The sequence below is a fragment of the Schistocerca piceifrons genome, chromosome 2, assembly GCF_021461385.2.
Source record: "Schistocerca piceifrons isolate TAMUIC-IGC-003096 chromosome 2, iqSchPice1.1, whole genome shotgun sequence".
In the NCBI taxonomy this organism is placed as follows: Eukaryota; Metazoa; Arthropoda; class Insecta; order Orthoptera; family Acrididae; genus Schistocerca; species Schistocerca piceifrons.
The window spans coordinates 133,068,314-133,092,857 of record NC_060139.1 but is presented as its reverse complement, the minus strand read 5'-3'; the positions used below and the strand labels follow the sequence as shown (position 1 = coordinate 133,092,857).

At 44.0% G+C, this 24,544-nt stretch overlaps 1 pseudogene; it reads left to right on the top strand.

Moving 5' to 3' along the window:
* Positions 1-17,674: 17,674 nt before the first annotated feature.
* On the top strand, positions 17,675-17,792 carry LOC124778368 (annotated as a pseudogene).
* Positions 17,793-24,544: the final 6,752 nt, after the last annotated feature.

Genomic DNA, 24,544 nt, shown 5'->3' with positions numbered 1-24,544 from the left:
TGGACATGTACGGGTATGGAGAAAATCTCATGAATCCGTGGGCCCTGCTTATCAGCAGGGTCTACTCAAGGTGGTGGAGGCTGTTCATTGGTGTGGCGCGAGTGCAGCTGGAGTGATATGGAACCCCTGATACGTCGAAATATTACTCGGACATGTGACACGTACGTAAGCATCCTGTCTGATCACTGCATCCATTCACGTCCATTGTGCATTCCAACGGACTTGGGCAATTCCAGCAGGACAATGCGACAACCCACACGTCCAGAATTGCTAGTGAGTGGCTGAATCCGGCTTCCTTGCTTCTTGGTAATCACCCGTGTCTCACTTCCATAGAACAGTGTGGGTATTGCAACAGTCATAGTAAAAGCAGTACTGCATGAGGAACAAATTGGTTTTAGGAAAGGAAGCTCCACAATAGATGCAGTTTTTATTCTAAAGCAAACACTAGATAAACGGAGAGAGTATAATGAAAAAAACACATTGATTTTATTGACTTTAAAAAAAGCTTTTGACCATGTCAATATACAGAAACTTTGGGAAATAATAACGAATCGCTGATATCCAAAGTATCTAGTAAATGCAGTAAAAAATTTATATCAAAACACAAATATCACTCTACATCTCAGTGGTAAAACAACCAACGAGGTACCAACTAACAAAGGGGTACGACAAGGCTGCTGTATCTCTCCAACTTTGTTCAACACCTACATTAATGAAATAATACATATATGGAAATCAGAATTTCAGAAAGGCATTACCTAGATGGAGTGGCTCTTCCGAGTTTAAAGCCCGCATCTCGTGGTCGTGCGGCAGCGTTCTCGCTTCCCACGCCCGGGTTCCCGGATTCGATTCCCGGCGGGGTCAGGGATTTTCTCTGCCTCGCGATGGCTGGGTGTTGTGTGATGTCCTTAGGTTAGTTAGGTTTAAGTAGTTATAAGTTCTAGGGGACTGATGACCATAGATGTTAAGTCCCATAGTGCTCAGAGCCATTTGAACCATTTTTTTGAACCGAGTTTAAACACTTCCGTTGGCCACCAAACTCCCCAGACATGAACATTATTGAGCGTATCTGGAATGCCTTTCAACGTGCTGCTCAGGAGATATATCCACCCGCTCGTGCTCTTACGGATTTACGGACAGCCTTGCAGGATTCATGGTGTCAATTCCCTCCAGCACTACTTCAGACATTAGTCGAGTCCATGCCACGTCGTGTTGTGTCCCTTCTGCGTGCTCGCGGGGGCCCTACACAATATTAGGCAGGTGTACCACTTTCTTTGGCTTTACAGTGTACATATAAGGAACGATTACAGAGCTGATTTCTTTTTCAAAAATCGCATTTGAACTGTGATTGATCTTGAGAAGCTCGTATTATCTTTCGTGTAAGACGGAGTAACTTCCACCAGCACATGTCGGAATTCAGTGGCGTCAGGACCGTACTGTAGCGGCCCGGGTTGCCCACGGCCACTTGGGGTCAGGCAGCCGAGTTGTGGTGTGAAGAGGTCGGCTGCTATGCCCAGAGGCGTCAGTGACACAGTGATATCTTGAATGACATTTTATTGTCAGGATAAATACACACAGTAATGTAGCTGCCTCGTAGCATCGTGCAACACACAATTGGGAGAAACGCTCACGAGCTCCGCTAGTGAATCGTGGTGAGTGGTGAGTGCAGGTCAGTGATCGGTAGCCAGCATGCAGGTGTATGGGCTACAGGGGGCATATTAGTAGGCGTCGTCCATTACCGGACGTTTTGACAGTACAGAGCGGCTCTAGAGCTCAGCACTCTCGTAGACGGCCCGTCATGTGCTTAGTTGAGCGTAGCCGTCTATGTGGTACAGGGCGATGGTTGAAGTGTAGGACAGGCCCTGGTCTCCAACCTTGGAATGAGCAAGGCTGCAGAAGAAGCTCATGGGATGAGTAGGGGGCTGTATGAACACACCATGCCGAGACTATGTGCGGATGACAGCTTGCAGATCACCCACGAATTACCTTCAATACTAAAAGGGTTGGTGGCACATCAATCTTCTCATCGAGATGGCTACGTATTGGCTTCGATACCAGCAAGCAGGCAGGCCACCATCGAAGAGCTTGTCGTGGTTTCACATAAAGTAAACAGACCATCGTTTTGTCTGGTACTGGTGACAAGCACAGAAATGCGTCATGAGTGAATGTGAATGTGAGCTTCAGAGGTCTGGTTATTTAAGCAGCAGAGCCCATACATGACACAGTGGTTCTAACTGGATGGGCGAAATTATCCTGATTTGCTGGACTCGTCAGTGTTGCATGCCCCATTGCCGTAGTTCAGTAACTATCCCGGGTTTTCGAGCTTGGGTCTCTCTGCAACATTTGACTACAGCAGTGGCGCTCTGGTGCTTGGAACTATGAAGGATGACTTCATACTGCCCTGTTCTGATGTACTGCGGTGTTTGTTCTTTTGCTGTCTTGCTCAGAGGCTGTGTGCCAATGCTCGACTAGTGCCTTGCCTTCTGCTGCACTGACGCCCTATTTCAAACGTCCCCTTTTTGAACAATTATACATGACTGTGCTTAAACTGACACACAATATTTTTTTTAGCGCAACGCAATCTGACTTTCAAAAATTCCTACAAAAAATGGCCCTGACTAACATTAACCTATGCGTTTCACAAATCGCTAACCTCACAAAAATCTTGGTTACTCCCATTACTGCAATACAGCAAGCGCCACTACTGCCAGCTAAATAAAAGATTCAAACTATGGAAGGCACTAACTACTGATAGGGATAGTTAGCAAATGAAAGATATTAATAGAGAACAAACAATGTATTTACCTTAATATCATCATAATATATATAGCAGCTCATGACAAATTACAAAACTCCGCCATCTCTCTCCCCACATCCACCACTGCTGGCGGCTCACCTCCAACTGCGCAACGCTACGCGCTGTTCACATCCAGCCGCCGCTGCCCAACACTACAATGGCAGACAACAATGCAAACTAGCCACAGACTGCACACAGCACAGCCAGTGATTTTTATACAGAGGTGGCGTTACCAATAAAAAAACCTAAACAGCCTACTTACATATCGACACACCAATTAGTACACCAGCCCTGATATGCCCTGCTTGGTTCTGAACTCGCTCGGTAGAAACTTCGAAAAAAATAGGCATGCACACTGAATTCATTCTGAAGTACAACAGTACCATATCGAGATTATACTTTTCATCATTCCACCATATTGCTTCCCGCACTGGTCGGTATCTCAGGGTTGTCATGCGAATATGGAATCGATTGATTCAGAAGGGCCACACTTAAGGTCGCGCCGGATTTCAGCAGTCCCACATGGGCGATGCAAAGACGTGTGGAGCGCCATGGTCTGTCAGCACAATGACGACTCTTACGGCTTCCCTTGACGAGAGAGGCGCCGATAGTGGTGTGCCGATAATATTTGACGCAGGAGTGGCACCACCTCTTGCTTCCAGAGGAGTCTCGCTTTTACGTACAGCATCATGATGGACATAGTTACATACGCAGGATCTGGGGAGAACGAAATGTTACCAGATTGCATTCATCATCATCAAAACACCCTAGCACCTGATGTCAGATAACTGACACAAACTGTGTCAGATAACTGACACAAATAACCACGCTCTTATAACTATTTCTTTAGAATTAACATGAACAAAGCTTAAACTGATAGGTATTCATTATTCCCTTAAAGTTTTTCCAGTGAATGTACGGTAAGATTTGTTTTACCGTGGTTATTCTTTAGTTATAATTTTCAATACACAGTCTCTCATCTCATCGGTTTTACTCGTCGTGGAAGGTAGTGATAGACTAATGCAAGTCCACATATTGAAAAAAAAATTGGTACTTTTAACAGATGCACTTATCGTACCCGACCAGTACTTATACAGGAGCGCGACAGACCTTGCAGAGGATTCGATCTAAACTCTTTAACTTCACCTAGTAACTGATCAACAATCAGAACGGAAACAACCCGGGTGTCGCTCCTTCGCAGTACAGTATCAGGGCCTTTCTGACGATAAACTATAACACATATCCGTATAACTTTACCACAGAAAACGCTACCAGTACTATCCCGTAGCGCACAGAAAAAGACAACCGAACTCATTAAACATAATCTTAAACAAATTAATCCGAAATAACTAATTTGGAGTACAAAATTTATTACCGGGTACCCTGTGACTTCGATACAAACCGAGCCCATACCGACCCACTCAAAGACAACTCCTTACGGTAAGGACGCGGCCTTCTACCTTCTATTTCGAATTCTTTAGTCTTTCTCTTTTTATATCGCTTCACCCTCGTTGTATTCTGTCTCCTCCTCAAGTTCCAGATACTCCTAGGTGTATTATGCCTAACTCGTTTTTCTCCTTAATGAACCGTTTCTTTTAGCCGGCACATAATGCATTTAAAGATAACGCAGTTCGTATTCTACTGTACCCTATTTCCTTGTCGACTAGGTACTCAGTCATTTTTAAGCTCAGATCTCTTTGATGTATCGTCATTACGTTTCTTAACATTGTTATCATATTACTTATTGCTAGAGTAAAAATTTCTTCCAATATTGGTTTACCTTCTTCTCTCGTATCTCTCATATTTAATTTTATACTGCCTACAGTATATCTCCTTATGTCATCGCCTACATGGTATTTGCCTAATTTTTTGTTATTACTTAGATCCTTAAGAACTACGGTAGCCGGGCGTGCAATAATCCGTCCATTGTTACTCTCAATCTGATCATTTACATTCTGGCTAAGAAAACTTATCACCATTTCCTGGGATTCGTTACGTTTGTCCAGTTCCACAGGAAGTGACGATATCTTACTAAGTGCACCATCCACCGACGATACTTTACTATTAACCGCTTCATATTTATTATTTAAAATAAGAATTTCATTTCGTAATTCTTCCTGACCATCTCTGATCTTCTTTAAATCAGGTCTGAAATTCTCCCTATGAAGTTTAGCTTCGTGTAGTCTCTTTAGCCCCGCTTCTGTCTTATCATTAAGCTTATTTACATTAACGTTAGACTTGTTCTTATTGGTCTCTAGTTTACTTACTAGTCGCTTCATATCATCCTTTAGCTGCCTCATATTACCATTAAACTTTTTCATAGTATCATTAGTCTTGTTCTTACCTGTTCCTAGTTTACTTTCTAGTCCCTTCATATTATAATTAAGCTTCTTCATACCATCACATATAGTGTCTGCACAGACTTTTGATCACCATCCTTTGCAAATAATTACCAATTATGTTAGTTCTGTTTTGGAAGTACGTCACTCGAATTCACACGTAAACTGTGCCTAAGACAACCAGTGGGCGAAAACTTCTGTATTGAAAATGACGTCTGCCCATATCACAACGTAAGCAATTTTACGAGGATGTTGAAATTTTCTCCATAAAGCCCACAGTACGTACCACTACGAAGATGTTGTGTACTACAGAATTGCCGCACGTACTATTTGTGGTTTTACAGTCTAGTGGTAGCTACCAAACGCGTCCATCAACATATCTACAAGGTTCGTACAAATAACTTTCACCAAAGAAAATGCTATGCACCATAGAAAAACAGATACTCGGCCTAACTCACAACCACAAATTAAATCTTCCAATGTGTAACTCTACTACGCGACAACGCACCTCGTTAAGGAATGGCATGAAAGAAATTTTCAAATCTTTTGTAAGATAAATACGAGCTGTCGTGTTCGATAGTACCGTATAAATATCTTTCCAGTTCAAAACCACAACCAAACTGCGTAGAACCAGCAGTGTGCTTGTTTGCACTATTAAGTAATATTTATTTTAACTCGCACTTTCAGAGGTATAATCTACTCTCTTGTTTACTTGATTATATTAAGCAGAGATAACTTCTGTACGTAGCAACCACGCTACAACAATATCGTTGCACAACTTAAATGCCAACGTGTTAATTCGTTTTAAAATTCTCACCCTCACAGTCATAAATAAATTCTCTTTCTTTCAAGAATTAATCATGTTTCCTTTAAATAAAATCATGGAGATAATTTCTCTCCTTTTTTAACTTAAGAAATGTGAAATACGTTCTCTCTTTGGAAATCAACAGATCTGAACTTACATTCCTATTTCTTTGGGAATTAATGTCCTTGCTTTTTATAACGATACAGACTTTTCTTTATTTAATCTTTAACTCCCTTTCACCACTATACTTTACGATATTTGCCAATTATTAATTTGCTATAAAATTTAACTTTGCTCTTAAAATATCCTTGAATATTAAATGTGGAGCAAATGATTATGTTTAAAATAGAAACTGTTCTGTCTTTACAGTCTGTTTTCTTTCATGTACAGGTACAAGTCAGCTTTGATTTTACAAGAACTGATCAATCAAACAAACCCCCTCTAAGTGGAAAAGTAAAAAAATTAAACAAAAAACTGGGTGTCACCGCCACTTTTAAGCTGCTTGGACTTCAAAAGAGACACAAAATTAATTCCACTTCAGGCGTTGAGTTTCCGCGGACCCACTGCTATTGAAATTCTTTAAACCACAGCATTCGCACGATAGGAGAGGCAATTAGCGTGTGCTCAGTAACAATGGTTCTTGCTTTTTCGTTTTACTAAAATCGCGGTCGTGCGTGCAAATCTCGTACTATCTTAGACTGGTTCTCACTACACTAACTTATACTGGTTCTCACTATATCACATACAAACGTAGGACGTCCGTTCTCCTAATTGTTAAGATAACACAGTCCGTGTATCTATGCAATGATTTCCAAACATTAACTAAAATACGCCGACGCTCGCATTGAAGTCGCAAAATAAGCCCTAACACAATATGGCAACGTCACTATTTCCTAAGTGCTTGTTTTCATCTTCAAAGCCACTAATGCAACAACGCAGAGCCACTATTTTCTTAGTGTGTGCTTTCTCCACCTTCAAATTGAAATAAAGACATTCAGGTAATAACGTCACGTTTCTCCCACAACAAAACGGAAAATTTCCGATCTAACCGAGACACATTTCGCCTACAAATGGGTAGCTTTCAAGCTACACTTTGTGCAGTAACGTTTTGGCATAAAACCACTAACAACGAGAAACAGTTTTAAACTAGTACATACCGTAGCCACTACTGCTACTTCACACAAAATTCTAAGTTCCCACACAGATCAATCACTTGACGCTTTTCGCGCCAGAAAGTGAAATCAAAATTATCACGGATCGGTGTAAATATCTTTCAAACAAATCGGTAACAATCTCACAGAATCCTCCTAAACGACTCAAACACTCACGAGTCTAAGCCCGACTGATCTTGGTCCGGCTACCAGCCAACAACGACTAACTTAATATCTCATGGAACGAACCGAGAACGATTTACGATGAACGAACATAGCACGCTAATTCTCCCTTTCAACAATACAGTAGTTGGTTTTTCTTTGCGCCTGTCGAAGTCTTGAGGTGGCCAGCTGCGCCGTAGATGTTATCTTTGGCGCAAGCCGCAACTGTGCAGTCATCCGTGCGTAGTAAACACCCTGACGTTGACGGGATTCTGCTGCTCAGATATTTTCAGGCGACAATCTCTACAACATTTTACAAAAATATATATAAGAACACTTCCCAGACAATTAATTAAACCTCGTTTTTTCCATAATAGCAAATTTTGATAATAAGATGAGGCGACACCTACTAGTAATACCGATTTAACCCAACACAAATTTTCGCCCATTACAGTACCCGTGTGTGGAGGCTGGGGGGGGGATTGGATTTAACCAGATTACACACACGATCATCATAACTGCCTAGTACCTGGTGTAATGATATGAGGTGCCATTAGGTATACAACAGGATCACCTCTAGTTCGTATAGGGGGTAATTTAGACAGAAGCCGGTATAGTAGTATCCCTGTCGTATTTACGCCAACACTTGTGCACTATGTTCGAGGTCTGCGTGACGTTTTCAACAAGATCGCTTCTCGCGTGTACGTTCCTAACGTACCTTGATACGGAGGGTGTTCCACTGTTGCCCTAGCCAGCTGGTTCTCCATATCTCTGACCTACTGATAACATCTGGTCAGGGGCTGTCCAGAGATGAGCACAACACCACTCGCCAACCACAACTTCTGATGTGCTCCAGAACATACACTGCCTGGCTAAAAAAGGAGAAACTCCAGAATGGGAGGAGGAAACGAAATCAATGATTATGAAGGTATGTGAGGTTTTTTTAGCCATTAAAAAATCGAGTCAAATGCACAGATAACTTGGCTGTATGAGTCCACTTATCAACATGACGTTGCACTCCCTATGGCTTTGATGCATGCGGTCATTCGGTTGGGAGGTTGGGCGGGTTGTGATGAAGCCGCTGTATCCTCTCGTGAGGCAACATGGCCCACACCCATTCTGCCCGGTCCTTTATGTCCTGTTTACTGACACTGGTACGAAGTTGACGTCCGAGCTGACTCCACACGTGTTCTATTAGGAACAGATCTGACGATCTTGCTGTCCTTGGGAGTACTTCAACATCACGCAGACAGTTCATAGAGTCGTGTGCTTTGTGTAGACGAGATTATACCGTTGAAAAATAGCACCGCGATACTGTCGCATGAGAGGTAACACGTGAGGACGAATGATGTCCGTGACCTAACCTTGTACTATTAGACTTCCCTCAGTCACTACCAGCCATGACATGAAGTCATACGTGATGGCCCCCAAACCATGACTGCTGTGCCTCTCCAAAACATCTGAACAAGGAGACCTACTCCCAGCTTGCCACCATACTCGCCAACGATGGTAAGTGCTCATCCACGGCTATTCATTGTTGTACACAATACGATGCCACTCGTCAGCAGTCCATACTTCCAAGTCACAGTATCAATCCAAATGCAGCCGTCTGTGTTGGGATGTTCATGGCAGCATAGCATATGACGGCAGTTCTGTAGTTAAGCCGGCCGATGGTGCAGGACGACGCAGGATATTGCAGGGAGTCCATCACTTATTCTCGGATGGAAGATGTAAATGTGTAGGGCTTACGATGTGCTTGGTGCACAACACAGAGCTCCTCCCTTCAGATGGTCAGATGTGGTCGACAGAAAACTTGACGAGAAGGATGCCTGCCCTCAACTTCCCAAGGAATCAGAAATCGGGTCACTGTTACGTCCTAATGCCCCATATATATAGATCCTGCACGATTGACCGGCGATCCAAATAGACACTCACAACGAGTCCCTTTCAGTATCAGGTGCTGATAACGCTGTCTCATCCGAGTGCATGGCATCTCTGTGCCCTTACGAGTAATCATTCTACTTATGATGCTGCTCCCGCCTCTTATATGCTCCACCAGGCCTCGTAACAACATTTATTCACTCTGGTGGCCGTTTTCCCTTTTAGAGAGAATTACAACTGTAGTCATTTATATACCCAGCGACGGTGTGTAAGTGTGCAAAGTCACTTTAATATCCGACCATGTCTTTTCATGATTCATTTTTTTGGTCAGGCAGCGTAACTGAAACAGCATGGAGTGATGATCTGAGCTTGGATGAGAGATATGGGTACGATTCCATGCCCAGCCGATAGCGTTCTCGCTTCCCACGCCCGGGTTCCCGGGTTCGATTCCCGGCGGGGTCAGGGATTTTCTCTGCCTCGTGATGGCTGGGTGTTGTGTGCTGTCCTTAGGTTAGTTAGGTTTAAGTAGTTCTAAGTTCTAGGGGACTGATGACCATAGATGTTAAGTCCCATAGTGCTCAGAGCCATTTTTTTTCCATGCCCAGCTGCGTTAGAGCTGTTGATGCCGCTATCGTGGCAACTCTACATCTACATCTACGTGATTACTCTGCTATTCACGATAAAGTGCCTGGCAGAGGGTTCAGTGAACCCCCTTCAAGATGTCTCTCTATCGTTCCACTCTCGAATGGCAAGCGGGAAAAACGAGCACTTACATTTTTCTATGTGAGCCCTGATTTCTCTTATTTTATCGTGATGATCATTTCTCCGTATATAGGTGGGTGCCTACAGAATGTTTTCGCAGTCGGAGGAAAAAACTGGTGATTGAAATTTCATGAGAAGATCCCGCCGCAACGAAAAACGCCTTTGTTTTAATGATTGCCACTCCAATTCATGTATCATGTCTGTGACACCATCTCCCCTATTTCGCGATAATACAAAACGAGCTGCCCTTCTCTGTTTACTAAACTTTGCACACTGCATCTCCTCAAATCGCCTTCATACTTAATCATGTATTCTTCCTACCACACTTTCTACACTCAAAAATTTATACTTCTCTGTGTGGTATACGACCTGGTGATGTAATTGTAATGTTCAGCAGTGTTTTTGATCGTTTCAGCAGCTGTATATGAGTTCACTTCTAAAGCTCTTTTTTTTCCCTCCAGGATTCTTTCATTCACTCTTGCTTGCTTTCCTCCCGAGGATACCCTTCATGTTGTTCTTGCTTTCTCGTCTGATAGATAATCTCGCTATTTCTGCTCTGATGCTCTCTGTTTTCTGTATCTTCTTGCCTGGTCCCACGCTTTCCTAGATCCTAATGTAGTTATCCACAGGACTTGGGTCTTTTAGTTTTAGTCAATGGTTACCCGCAACCCTTTTTGGTTTCATTCTTTTAATGTGTCCATAGAAAGCTAGCTTTCTTTTCTTTATTGTCGCTGAGATCTTTTCGAACATTTCCATAAAACCTCTTTGTCTGATCTCAAAAAATAAAAACTAATCTTGTAACCTTCCCGTATAAATTAAAAAAATATAAAATAATGAAGTGTAGCCTTCCCATATATAAAATAAAAATAATTAAATTTGGATAATTAAATTCTGACATATTTAAACTGATAAACCTTAACTCATGAAAAACTGATGAAATTTGACGTATGCAGCGCTACGCCATGGCCGTGTGAAATCAATCTGAATCTGTCCGTGAGAAATAAACTGAAAAATTCTTACCTCTTTATGGTGTTGCCCGATAACGCTGTCTATATATCTGCTCGTAAATGGCACAGCTTAGTACAATGCTGGCCTATCTACTAATACTGGATAACATTTGTCTGAGATCTGAATTACTAGAAAAACTGACTTTACTTAGTGACACAGCTGCACAGCTGGTCGTCTGATTACTAAAGAGCACAAGACTACGATCTGACAAATATTATGGAATATTTTAATTTAGATAAATGACTGGGTCGGCACTGGCAATGACTTAAGGGGAAATTGCACTTCTATAGTTGACTGGTAAAAACAATTATATTCTGAAATTTTTTTAAGTTATTGATAAAGATCTACAATCCATTACAAGTGAAAATTGAATATATTACATGTCTGGGTCAACTGGTGCTGACGAATCATAGAACAAAAGATTGAAACAAATTCATATTAACATCTCAGACAAGTGACTTAACTACGCGCATGACAATAAAAATAATAAGATTTACCTTACAATACATGGTTGACTTAATTACACTCTTGATTTTTCATTTTAACAATTATTCATTTGTTCATCATCATCTCATTCCGTAGTATCATTAAGCCCTGCGGCTGATCACAATTATTATTCAGTTCCATATAATAAAATTTTACAATTTGTTGTGCACTGTGACTTTAACAACTACTAACTATAAACCGCGCTCTACCAGCGACAGGCTACAATTACACTGTAGCAGCGAGCGACTGCACCTGCGGCAGAGACTGCTCTGACCTGCGACGCTATTGCAGCTCTCTTTTGACAGGGGCAAAGATATTTTATGTCTCAAGCAGCGCCTGTGAATTGTCGTTAAAGCAAGTGAGCAATACATCGAGATTACATTTGCTCCAGCAGGATGGTGAACCCCTTACAATCTGCTGTTGCTTTATTTCGGCCGTGAGGCTCTTCTTTAGAAATTTCGTTTCAGTTTTTTTCTGTTTCTGACATTTCTTTTCTGCATGGCGTCATAAGATAGGGAATTCGATTTTTGAGCGTCCTGGCATAGCCTGACTTCTATCTCGATCTTTACGAAGCTTTCTTTGACTGCTGCAGTCTCATTGATGCTAGGACTGAGAATCTCAATCAAGTACTTGAATTCTGAGTTCTTCTGATGTCATCATACTGTTTTTTATATTTAAAAATTTTAAAATATTTATTTGTTTTAACGAATTTAATTTTTATGATGTGGCAAAGTTCGTTACCATATATTTAACCAATTTGCTAAGGAAATGCCGTGCAGTTGATTTATTTTCAAATTTTGTTTCGGCAGTTCGACAGTTGGGGTAACTGCTGCGAGGGACACAGTCGCAAAGCGATGGGAATCCAAAGTTAGCTCCTAGAGAGACAAGACGCTCAAGCCGGAGGCAGGCTAGAGGGGGAGGCAGAGGCAGACATCGACCATCCTGACGTCAGCAACCGGCCTCTACACAGGGGATTCAGAGAAAGCGTTCTCATACACATGTTGCTGGGCGTTCGAAAAGTTGTCACCTCCGCAGTCCTGCTACAAATCGTAGGTAGCTGTCGTCAGCTAATTTGTGCTCGACGTTCGAATTTGACGAGCTGTTCTACGAGCCTTAAACAACAGATAAACAGTGAGAACTTCGTGTTACTAATTACAAAAAAAGGGAAGAGCTAATTAAAAATTTTTAATTTGGTGTTGATGTAGCCTCTTGATTGGAACGGGTGGTTCAAGATGCGCCCTGAAGTGCACCGTTTGCAGCGAACTGCAGGTGGTGTCTTGTTGGTACTTCTGTGTCGCTTTGGATGAGAAGTGATTATCTCTTGTTTCGGCCGGCTAGCTGAAGTAGTAAGGACTGCCAGTCTTGCTTGCGAGATGAAGGCGGAGCTCGCCATTTGTAACGTCGTCGACAGAACCGACAGTGGTCCCATTGTACAGGGCTGAGTGGAGGGTCTGAATCAGAGGTTCAGACAATTCTGCGACCTTTTAGGTTGCAGATTCCTCGACATAAGGTGGTGGGTTTCCGGGTTCCGCTAAATAGTTCAGGAGTCCACTATGTGCAGGAACCGGCTACTGGGTAGCGAGGCTGTGTGAAGGGGACTGGGAGATTTTTTTTTTTTTTTTTTTTTTTTTGGCTAGAAGTTGTTGGGAAAGTACAGAAAGGGTGCAGGACGAACACAGAAAGAGGGTAGACAGAGGAACAATCAATATTGTAGTTGCAAACTGTCGTAGCTATGTTGGAAAAGAAACAGAACTCCAAGCGCTGATAGAAAGAACTGAATCTCAAATCGTTATAGGTATGGAAAGCTGGCTAAAGTCGAAAATAAGTTCAGCCGAAATTTTTACAAAGGAACTAACCGTGTTCAGAAAGGATAGATTAAATACAGTTGGTGGTGGAGTGTTCATTGCAGTCAGTAGTAGACTACCTTGTAGTAAAATTGAAGTAGATTGCTCCTTTGAGTTAGTATGAGTAGAGGCCGTACTTGACAACTGGAACAAATTAATAATTGACGCATTTTACCGACCCTCTGACTCAGACGAAACAATCGTTGACCAGTCCAAATAAAACTTTAGTGTCATTTCAAATAAGTATTCCACTCATACAATTATAGTTGGTGGTGACTTCAATCTACCCTCGATATGTTAGCGAAAATACGTGTTTAAAGTCGGTGGTAGGCGTAAAACGTCGTCCGAAGTTGTACTGAATGCCTTTTCAGAAAATTATTTTGAAAAACTGGTTCAGGAGACCAGTGGGAGAGTGGAAGGTTGTGAAAACATACTTGACCTCTTACCAACAAATAATCATGACCAAATAAGGGCATCATCACAGATACGGGGATTAGTGACCACAAGTCTGTTGTAGCTAGAGTGAATACTGTAACGTCCAACCCACCAAAAATATACGCAAAACTCATCTTTTTTTTTTAAAAAAAAAAAGCAGACAAAAATTCGCTTGACACCTACTTAAGACACAGTCATCACTGCTTTCAATCTCAATATGTAAGCGTAGACTAGATGAGGTTTAAATTCAGATAAGTAGTTGGGTTGGGGTTGTTTGGGGGAAGAGACCAAACTGCGAGGTTATCGGTCTCATCGGATTAGGGAATGAGGGGAAGGAAGCCGGCCGTGCCCTTTCAAAGGAACCATCCCGGCATTTGCCTGGAGCGGTTTAGGGAAATCACGGAAAACCTAAATCAGGATGGCCGGACGCGGGATTGAACCGTCGTCCTCCCGAATGCGAGTCCAGTGTGCTAATCACTGCGCCACCTCGCTGGGTCAGAGAAGTAGTATCGATGGCTATTGAGATATATATACCACATAAGTTAATAAGAGACGGTACTGAGCTTCCTTGATACACAAAACAGGTCAGAACACTATCCCCTAAGCAAAGAAAAATGCATGCAAAATTTGAAAGAACGCCAAATCCCCAAGATTCGCGAAGTTTTACAGAAGCTCGAAATTTAGCGCGAACTTCAATGAGAGATGTTTGTAATAGTTTCCGCAACGAAACTCTGGCAGAAAACGCAAAGAGATTCTGATCGTATGTAAAGCACACCAGTGGCAAGACGCAATCAATACTTTCACTGCGTGATAATAATGGTGATGTTACTGATGACAGGACCACTAAAGCAGAGTTACTAAAAACGGTTTTCCGAAATTCTTTCACAAAAGAAGACGAAATTAATATCCCAAAATTCGAGTCAAGAACAACTGTCAACGTGAGTAACTTACAAGGAGATATCCTCGGTGTAGCGAAGCAACTTAAAACAAGACAAGTCTTCCCGATATACATAAACTGTTTAGGAGACAATCCGAGCAGTCCTTTTAGATTGTTCGCAGATGATGCCGTCATTTACCGGCATGTAAGGTCGTCAGACGATCAAAACGAATTGCAAAATGATGTAGACAAGATACATCTATGGTGCAAAAAGTGCCAATTGGCTCCAGATTATGAAAATTGTGAAGTTATCCACATGAGCACTAAAAAGACTCCTCAAAATTTCAGCTACACAATAAATGACACAAATCAAAAGAGTGCAATATCAAAGTGTCGGGAAGAACAGACGCTACATACACATAATTCAGGCGAAGACGGCTAATGATCTCTTCACTTTAGATGCAAACCACTTTCGAATTCTTACGGGAATCGGCGAAATGCCGCGAGTGAGGAGAATAATGGGCAAGTGGGAACGCATTAGTTGTGTGGTGTGAGCTGAGAATTTGGGTCTGGCGGGAAGAGTGTTAGGGTAGTCTGTGCATTGCGATGACCGCTGTGTCCGGGTGCTTAGTGGCCAGAGCATTTTCTTAGGAAGCACGAGGCCCCGGTTCGAATCGCGGTCCGGCACAAATTTTCAAGTTTCCTCATCGATTTAAATCAGTGCCGATCGCAGCCAATCTCTGTAATTCCTTTTCGTCTTAAAAGGCGTTTTTCGCTGCGGCCTTCTCACAGATTTTCAATCACAATCTTTCGCCTCAGAGTGTGAAAATATTTTGTTGGTGCCCACCTACAAAGGGAGAAATTACCATCATTATAAAATAAGAGAAATCAGAGCTCGCAAGGGAACATGTAAAAAAGTAGCTTAAAAGTGGTTCTATGAATAATCTGTCATGCACTTAACTGTGAATTCCAGAGTAATCATGTAGATGTAGAAAGTATCTATCAGATTTCAGAAGTCGAACTGGGAGGTTTTCCAATGTCCACATCAGCCATAACAGCAAAATCATAATAAATGTTTGCTGCATTACTTTCTGGAAGGACGAACAATATTTTAACAGCTGAAATTGCTAAAATTCAAGTACTTGTAATTGGACAAACTGTGTGTATAACCACAGAAAACAGCAATATTTATACATGGTAAACACATATTCCCCCCCACCCCGTTCCCCTACCCCCATGAACCAAAGACATGCCTAGATGGCGTGGCTGGCGTGCCTGATACAGTTGACTGTAACATGGATGCAACCACAACGGAGACGTGTGTGCGGAGAAGACAGGCAAACATGTAGTACCTAAAGAGGGGCAGCAGATTTTTTAGTAGTTGCAGGGGCTACAGATTGGATGATTGACTGATCTGGCCTTGTTACATAATTGAGTGTGCCCTTGCTGGGTTCGTCGAGCGTTCACGGATATCGACAGCATCTGGGCGGTTCCATCATTCCGGTACGATTTCAGATCGACACACAGCATGGTGGGGCAAATAAATGTGGCCCGGAGAACAGAGTTCCAGGATATGCTCTGATTCGCCCATCGCCTGCTGACGTCAGACGGGAATTTCCAGAGCAAACTGACGAGGAAGATGTGCTCTGATTGTCCGTGTGTGTGGGACATTCTATGGTGATGCTCTGCTATTCAAAGCAATGACATAACATAATACTATTAGAAAAGGTGATTGCAATGAAGATACGACGCTAATGGAGGATACACTAGCTAATGGACGGAAATGGAGGGAAGCCTAGCTGCAGGTTCAATCACTAATTCAAAAGCTATCCACCAAATGTCTTAGTTACTCCAGTGGTTGACTGAACAATAAATGAAAACGTTACTAACACTGGAACCGGAATTAACGGTACAGTGGTAACGGTGCGTTCGCTTTGTAAACATCAACGCCTACCTATCACCGATGCTGATGCTACTTTTATCAATCCGCTTTGGCGGTAAGACGACCGTGGGTCGTCGAATGTAAAGAAGTAGAATCTCGCTTGTCAGGTCTCCGACACCGTAAAGTCACATCCAAAGTCTGAATTCAGAGTCTTCGACGTCTAAAACCAGCGACCTTTCAACTCCCACATCCAAACCAAGACCGTCCGCTATCACGTGTCCCTTCTCCTGGCCCTGCTGGTTGCGCCGCCCCAGCCGCAACCGCCACTCCTAAAAGGAAATACAGTACCAACCTGACTACAGCAGACGTTGAAAGTGACCATCGTTCATCTCTTGGCATTTTTGGGCCCTGGTAAGCAAGTTGCTGAAGGCGCATCGAAGCTGGACTACTGGATTTGCTGCAATCTCATCCGAAATGTTCTGCTGCAGTTCTTGAAGACTATGAGGATTGTAGCGATACACTTTACACTTGAGGACTCCCCACACAAAGTAACTGCACGCTAACAGATAAAGTGACCTGGGCGGCCAGCTAGGGCCGCGACCAGATTGACCTCTAATAGCAACTTTGCAAGGCGCGAAGATTGTGTAAATGTGCTCCAGGGTTCAGTCGGCTGTACGGGCAGTTGCTCCAGACCGTTGGAAGTAACTGTACTTTTCCTCCTCCGTTAATGCTGCCAAAAATGATTTCAAAATGTTGGGAATGTAACGGGTCGAAGACATCGTCTGAGGAAGGAAGATGGGACCAATAACGTGGCGTGCAGACACTGCACACCAAACCCCCAACTTCTGATCATGCAATCTGATTTGTGGAAGTTGTGCGGATTCTCCTCTGCCCAGAATCTGTGATTTTGCAAGTTCACGTAACCACTTAGGTGAAAACAAGCTTCATCGGTCATAAAGAACTGATCCATGTCCAAGCTGTTCGTTGTTGTCTCAGTGCGCAACCAACGAAAAACTGCAGGCGCTGAGGAGCATCTGCTGGTTTTAATGCATGAACAACAGACACTCGTTAGGGATGCGTGTGCAGGTCCTGGTGGAATGTTAGTCCGTATAATCGATGTGATACGCCAGTCTCTTGCGACAGGCGTCGGGTTAATTTAGTAGGACTTTGAATAATTTTGTGCTGAACTGCAGCCATATTTTCTGGTGTGCAGGCACATTTCGGAACGTTTTTTGACTTGTTCAAGGCAACGGCCTTGCCGCAGTGGATACACTGGTTCCCGTGAGATCACCAAAGTTAAGCGCTGACGGGCGTGGCCGGCACTTGGATGGGTCACCATCCTGGCCGCCATGCGCTGTTGCCATTTTTCGGGGTGCACTCAGCCTCGTGATGCCAATTGAGGAGCTACTCGACCTACTAGTAGCGGCTTCGGTCAAGAATACCATCATAACGACTGGGAGAGCGGTGTGCTGACCCCACGCCCCTCTTATCTGCGTCCTCCTCTGAGGATGACACGGCGGTCGGATGGTCCCGGTACGCCGCTCGTGGCCTGACGTCGGAGTGCTTTTTGACTTGTTCAAAACAGGTCTTGTCTGACGCCATTTTCGGACTAAACGTTGCTTGGCACTCCTTGCTGGCACTTTGACACTATTAAACTTCTCAGCAAACAACTGATCACATCTTGTCCACAACTTCATTGCCACTTAAACTTCTTCAACGGACACCCGCTGCTCCACTGTGAATACCATTGCCCCTTTGCACTGCTCCACTCACAAAAAATGGCTCTGAGCACTATGGGACTTAACTGCTGAGGTCATGAGTCCCCTAGAATAGAACTTAGAACTACTTAAGCCTAACTAACCTAAGGAAATCACATAAATCTATGCCCGAGGCAGGATTCGAACCTGCGACCGTAGCGGTCGCACGGTTCCAGATTGTAGCGCCTAGAACAGCTCGGCCATCCCGGCCGGCGCTCCACTCACACCGATACAGCCCGCATTAAGCTCTGAACCGGCATCGATCATGGGACGGGCGTAAATGTGGTGTGTGCGCCACAGGGTTTGGTGATATGCATACATTCACGTCTAATCGTGTGCACTCACGCAGGACCCACCCTGTACTTTCATTTCTTTGGGGTTTTGTTATAGCAGACGGATAGCTGTCAATTACATGGTAAATACTTAGATCGGAAGTTCTGGAAAAGTAACTCACCTCATAGCTCGAAAGCTTCAACAAAGCACTAACGCAACAGATCTGAATCTTCCACCGTAAAAGCTCTCAACTGAAGATGCAGAGCTGCCACAATACACTCACAAGCAGGAATAACACTAGATTCGGATCTTTGGCCCATTCGCACCTTTGCCCCCACCTATCCTATGCCGCATTTGACTGCAACATTCGTGTGTCAAATGGGGCGAGCCCACGCTGTGACTTGCGGCCACTCAGTTTATTCAGACCGGCTCGTCCACACGCTCGAAACTCCTACAGCCGGCGCCACCGGTCGCGGTCGCTGCTTCCGTCCCGGCGCACAATGGGAAGGCTCCAGTAGAGGCAGGTAGTGTTTGAGTTCTCCGCAGCGGAGCGTCATTCAGAGCGCGCGGCCGCCGACTGGCCGCGGCGGACAGTGACGGCGGCTGAAGAGCGCGCCGGCGCGGAATGCGAGTCGTTAATAACGAGGCGGTGGGCGGCTGTGGGCGGCGGTGGGCGGCAGGAAGCGCAGCCATTGTGGCAGGTGGCTGGTGGCTCCTCCACAAGGAGGGGGCCGGGGCGGCGCTTCCGGCGCGCACATTGTGCGCGGCACGCCGCCGTGATAACACCGGCCGGCCGCCAATTGTCGCCTCACAATAAAGCCGCCCACCGGGCTCCAACTGCGCCGGACTTGGCCGCGCCTCGCTCGGCTCCAGGTGGCCACACCGACGGCCTCCGCTCTGTCTCCCGCCGAATCCTCGGACTGCCTAGTAGTGGCTCCACTGTTCGCGTATTCGCCGCGGATGCTGCTGTTCCGGCGTCAGAAGCGTTTCTACCCGCTGTGGTGCGAGAAGTTGGACTTGATGAATGACCGGCTGAGGAATCGGCGTTTTCAGTGGCTGCCAACGTAGAGATGGTCACATTGTACTCTCCGTAAGGACCCGTTACCTATTATCACTGACGTAGCCTCCCTCTCGGAGCATCTACGTCTGTATCTACATCCACATGAGTACTCTACAATTCACAGTTAAGTGGCTGGCAGAGGGCTCGTTGAACCATCTTCAAGCTACACTACTGGCCATTAAAATATCTACACCCAGAAGAAATTCAGATGATAAACGGATATTCATTGGACAAATTCTACTAGAACTGACATGTAATTAAATTTTCACGCTATTTGGGTGCATAGATCCTGAGAAATCAGTATCCAGAACAACCACCTCTGGGCGTAATAACGGCCTTGATACGCCTGGGGCATTGAGTCAAACAGAGCTTGGATGGGGTGTACAGGTACAGCTGCCCATACAGCTTCAACACGATACCACAGTTCATCAAGAGTAGTGACTGGCGTATTGTGACGAACCAGTTGCTCGGCCACCATTGACCAGACGTTTTCAATTGGTGAGAGGTCTGGAGAATGTGCTAGCCAGGCTAGCAGTCGAACACTTTCTGTATCCAGAAAGGCCCGTACAGGACCTGCAACATGCGGTCGTGCATTATCCTTCTGAAATGTAGGGTTTCGCAGGGATCGAATGAAGGGTAGAGCCACGGGTCCTAACACATCTGAAATGAAACGTCCACTGGTCAGAGTGCCGTCAATGCGAACAAGAGGTGACCGAGACGTGTAACCAGTGGCACCTCATACCATCATGCCGGGTGATACGCTAGCATGGCGATGACGAAAACACGCTTCCAATGTGCGTTCACCGCGTTATCGCCAAACACGGATGCGACCATCATGTTACTGTAAACAGAACCTGGAACATCCGAAAAAATGACATTTTGCCATTCGTGCACCCGGGTTCGTCTTTGAGTACACCATCGCAGACGCTCCTGTCTGTGATGCAGCGTCAAGGGTAACCGCAGCCATGGTCTCCGAGCTGATAGTCCGTGCTGCTGCAAACGTCGTCGAACTGTTCGTGCAGATGGTTGTTGTCTTGCAAACCTCCCCATCTGTTGACTCAGGGATCGAGACGTGGCTGCACCATCCGTTGCAGCCATGCGGATAAGATGCCAGTCATCTCGACTGCTAGTGATACGAGGCCGTTGGGATTCAGCACGTCGTTCCGCATTACCCTCCTGAACGCACCGATTCCATATTCTGCTAACAGTCACTGGATCTCGACCAAAGAGAGCAGCAATGTCCCGATACGACAAACCGCAATCGCGATAGGCTACAATCCGACCTTTATCAAAGTCGGAAACGTGATCGTAGGCATTTCTCCTCCTTACACAAGGCATCGCAACAACGTTTCACCAGGTAACACCGGTCAACTGCTGTTTGTGTATGAGAAATCGGTTGGAAACGTTCGTCGTGTCAGCCGTTGTAGGTGTCGCCACCGGCGGCAACCTTATGTGAATGCTCTGAAAAGCTAATCATTTGCATATCAGAGCATCTTCTTCCTGTCGGTTAAATTTCACGTCTGTAGCACGTCATTTTCGTGGTGTAGCAATTTTAATGGCCAGCGGTGTATTTCCCTACCTTTCCACTCTCGAACATCGCGGAGGAAAGCGAACACTTAAATCTTTCTGGGTGAGTTCTGATATCTCTTATTTTAGTATCATGATCATTCCTCCCTTTGTAGGAGGGCGCCAACAAAATATTTCCACTCTCTAAAGAGAAAAATTTTATGAGAAGATCCTCTCGCAACGAAAAACGCCTTTGTTTCAATGATTCCCACCCCAATTCACGTATTTCCTTGGTGCTCTCCCATATTTCGCGATAGTACAAAACCAACTTTCTTCTTTGAACTTTTTCGCTACCCTCCGTCGATCCTATTTGATGCGTACCCCACGTAGTGTAACCAGTCTCTTTAGTAGACCTGTCGCATTTTCTCTGTGTTCTCCCAAAAAATCGTAGTCTCTGGTTTGCTTTACCCACAACATTATGCATGTGATCGTTCCTACTTTAGCTATTCGCCGTTGTAATCGCTAAGTATTTCGTTGAATTCAAGGCCTTTAGATTTGTCTGTTTTATCCTGTAACCGAAATTTAGCGGTTTCCTTTTTGTGCTCATGTGGAAGACTTCACATTTTTCATTATTTAGAGTCAACTGCCACTTTTCGCACCATACAGATATCTTGTCTCACTTGTTTTGCAATTTGTTTTGACCATCTGATGACGTTATAAGACGGTAAATAAACAGCATCATCTGCAAACAATCTAAGTAGGCCTACAACACATCTTTAATGAACGCCAGATATTACTTCTGTTTTAGTCGATGGCTTCCCGTCAGTTATTACGAACTGTGACCTTTCTGTCAGAAAATCTCGAATTTAGTCGTACAACTGAGACGGTAGTCCATAGCCACGCAATTTGATTAAAAGTCACTTGTCAGGTATGGTGTCAAAAGCCTTCTGGAAATCTAAAAATACTATATGGAATCAGTTTGACATCCCCTGTCAATAGCAGTCATTACTTCGTGAGAATAAAGAGCTAGTTGCGTTTCACAAGAGCGATATTTTTTGAATTCGTGTTGGCTATTTGTCGATAAATCGTTTTCTTCGGAATAACTGATAACGTTCGAACACAGTATATGTTCCAAAATCCTACTGCAAATTGACCTTAGCGATATGGGTCTGTAATTAATCCTTTCTTGAATATTCGTGGCCTTCTGTCCAACTGTGAACCGCTGTTCCTGCTACATTGCCAACACTATCCTCGCTTTCCTCATTCCCAGCTATTTCTATTTTTTGTCCAGTATATCTCTAACCTTACCCTAACATTTCTTCTTCTTCTACAGACCAGTCAACTTGTTCTGCGGATTTAACTCCTTTTAAAGTGAGACAATACAGTTCTGCTAGATGCCGCTACTCACATTCGAAAAAAAAAAAAAAAAAAAAACCCCTCACGAGAAATTAACCAGTTAACTAGACCGACATTTCTGAAATTTCATACACTCTTTATTGCATCTGTTATTATTACTGTTATGCACTGCTCATATAATACTCATTTTGTTATGGTTACGACATCCCCTATCGTCATTATTAGTATTATTATTACGTAACCCTTTCATATCTTACCATTGTTATTATTATTATTATTATTACATGGTCCTTTCACATTATGTGACCACCACCTACGTACGACGTCACTTTGCAGTAACCAATCATCGACGCAGGTGGCAACAATAACAGTGGAGAGTCTGTACAGAGCGTCGAGGGAAGGCGAAAAACAGTGCAGTCGTTCTCGTAATGCGGAAACGGAGCTATTTATCTGACGTCCAAAATAACATGATCATTGCCTTGCGAGTCAAGTACTCCGTGATCAGGCCACATGTGGCCCACCGGGACCATCCGACCACCGTATCATCCTCAGATGAGGATGCGGATAAGAGGGGCGTGTGGTCAGCACACCGCTCTCCCGGTCGTTATGATGGTTTTCTTTGACTGGAGCCGCTATTATTCGGTCGAGTAGCTCCTGAATTGGCATCACGAGGCTGGGTGCGCCCCGAAAAACGGCAACAGCGCATGGCGGCCAGTATGGTCACCCATCCAAGTGCCGGCCACGTCCGACAGCGCTTAACTCCGGTGATCAAAAAAAAAAAAAAAAAAAAAAAAACCTCAAGAGAAATTAACCAGGTAACTGGACCGACATTTCTGAAATATCATGCACTCCTTATTGCATCCTAATAGATGGACAGACAGATGGACAACAAAGGGATCCTATAAGGGTTCCGTTTTTGCCGACTGGGATTTTTTTTTTTTTGGTCATCAGTCTACTGACTGGTTTGATGCGACCCGCCACGAATTCCTTTCCTGTGCTAACCTCTTCATCTCAGAGTAGCACTTGCAACCTACATCCTCAATTATTTGCTTGACGTATTCCAATCTCTGTCTTCCTCTACAGTTTTTGCCCTCTACAGCTCCCTCTAGTACCATGGAAGTCATTCTCTCATGTCTTAGCAGATGTCCTATCATCCTGTCCCTTCTCCTTATCAGTGTTTTCCACATATTCCTTTCCTCTCCGATTCTGCTTAGAACCTCCTCATTCCTTATCTTATCAGTCCACCTAATTTTCAACATTCGTCTATAGCACCACATCTCAAGTGCTTCGATTCTCTTCTGTTCCGGTTTTCCCACAGTCCATGTTTCACTACCATACAATGCTGTACTCCAGACGTACATCCTCAGAAATTTCTTCCTCAAATTAAGGCCGGTATTTGATATTAGTAGACTTCTCTTGGCCAGAAATGCCTTTTTTGCCATAGCGAGTCTGCTTTTGATGTCCTCCTTGCTCCGTCTGTCATTGGTTATTTTACTGCCTAGGTAGCAGAATTCCTTAACTTCATTGACTTCATGACCATCAATCATGATGTTAAGTTTCTCGCTGTTCTCATTTCTACTACTTCTCATTACCTTCGTCTTTCTCCGATTTACTCTCAAACCATATTGTGTACTCATTAGACTGTTCATTCCGTTCAGCAGATCATTTAATTCTTCTTCACTTTCACTCAGGATAGAATGTCATCAGCGAATCGTATCATTGATATCCTTTCACCTTGTATTTTAATTCCACTCATGAACCTTTCTTTTATTTCCATCACTGCTTCCTCGATGTACAGATTGAAGAGTAGGGGCGAAAGGCTACAGCCTTGTCTTACACCCTTCTTAATACGAGCACTTCGTTCTTGATCGTCCACTCTTATTATTCCCTCTTGGTTGTTGTACATATTGTATATGGCCCGTCTCTCCCTATAGCTTACCCCTACTTTTTTCAGACTCTCGAACAGCTTGCACCATTTTATATTGTCGAACGCTTTTTCCAGGTCGACAAATCCTATGAAAGTGTCTTGATTTTTCTTTAGCCTTGCTTCCATTATTAGCCGTAACGTCAGAATTGCCTCTCTCGTCCCTTTACTTTTCCTAAAGCCAAACTGATCGTCACCTAGCGCATTCTCAATTTTCTTTTCCATTCTTCTGGGATACG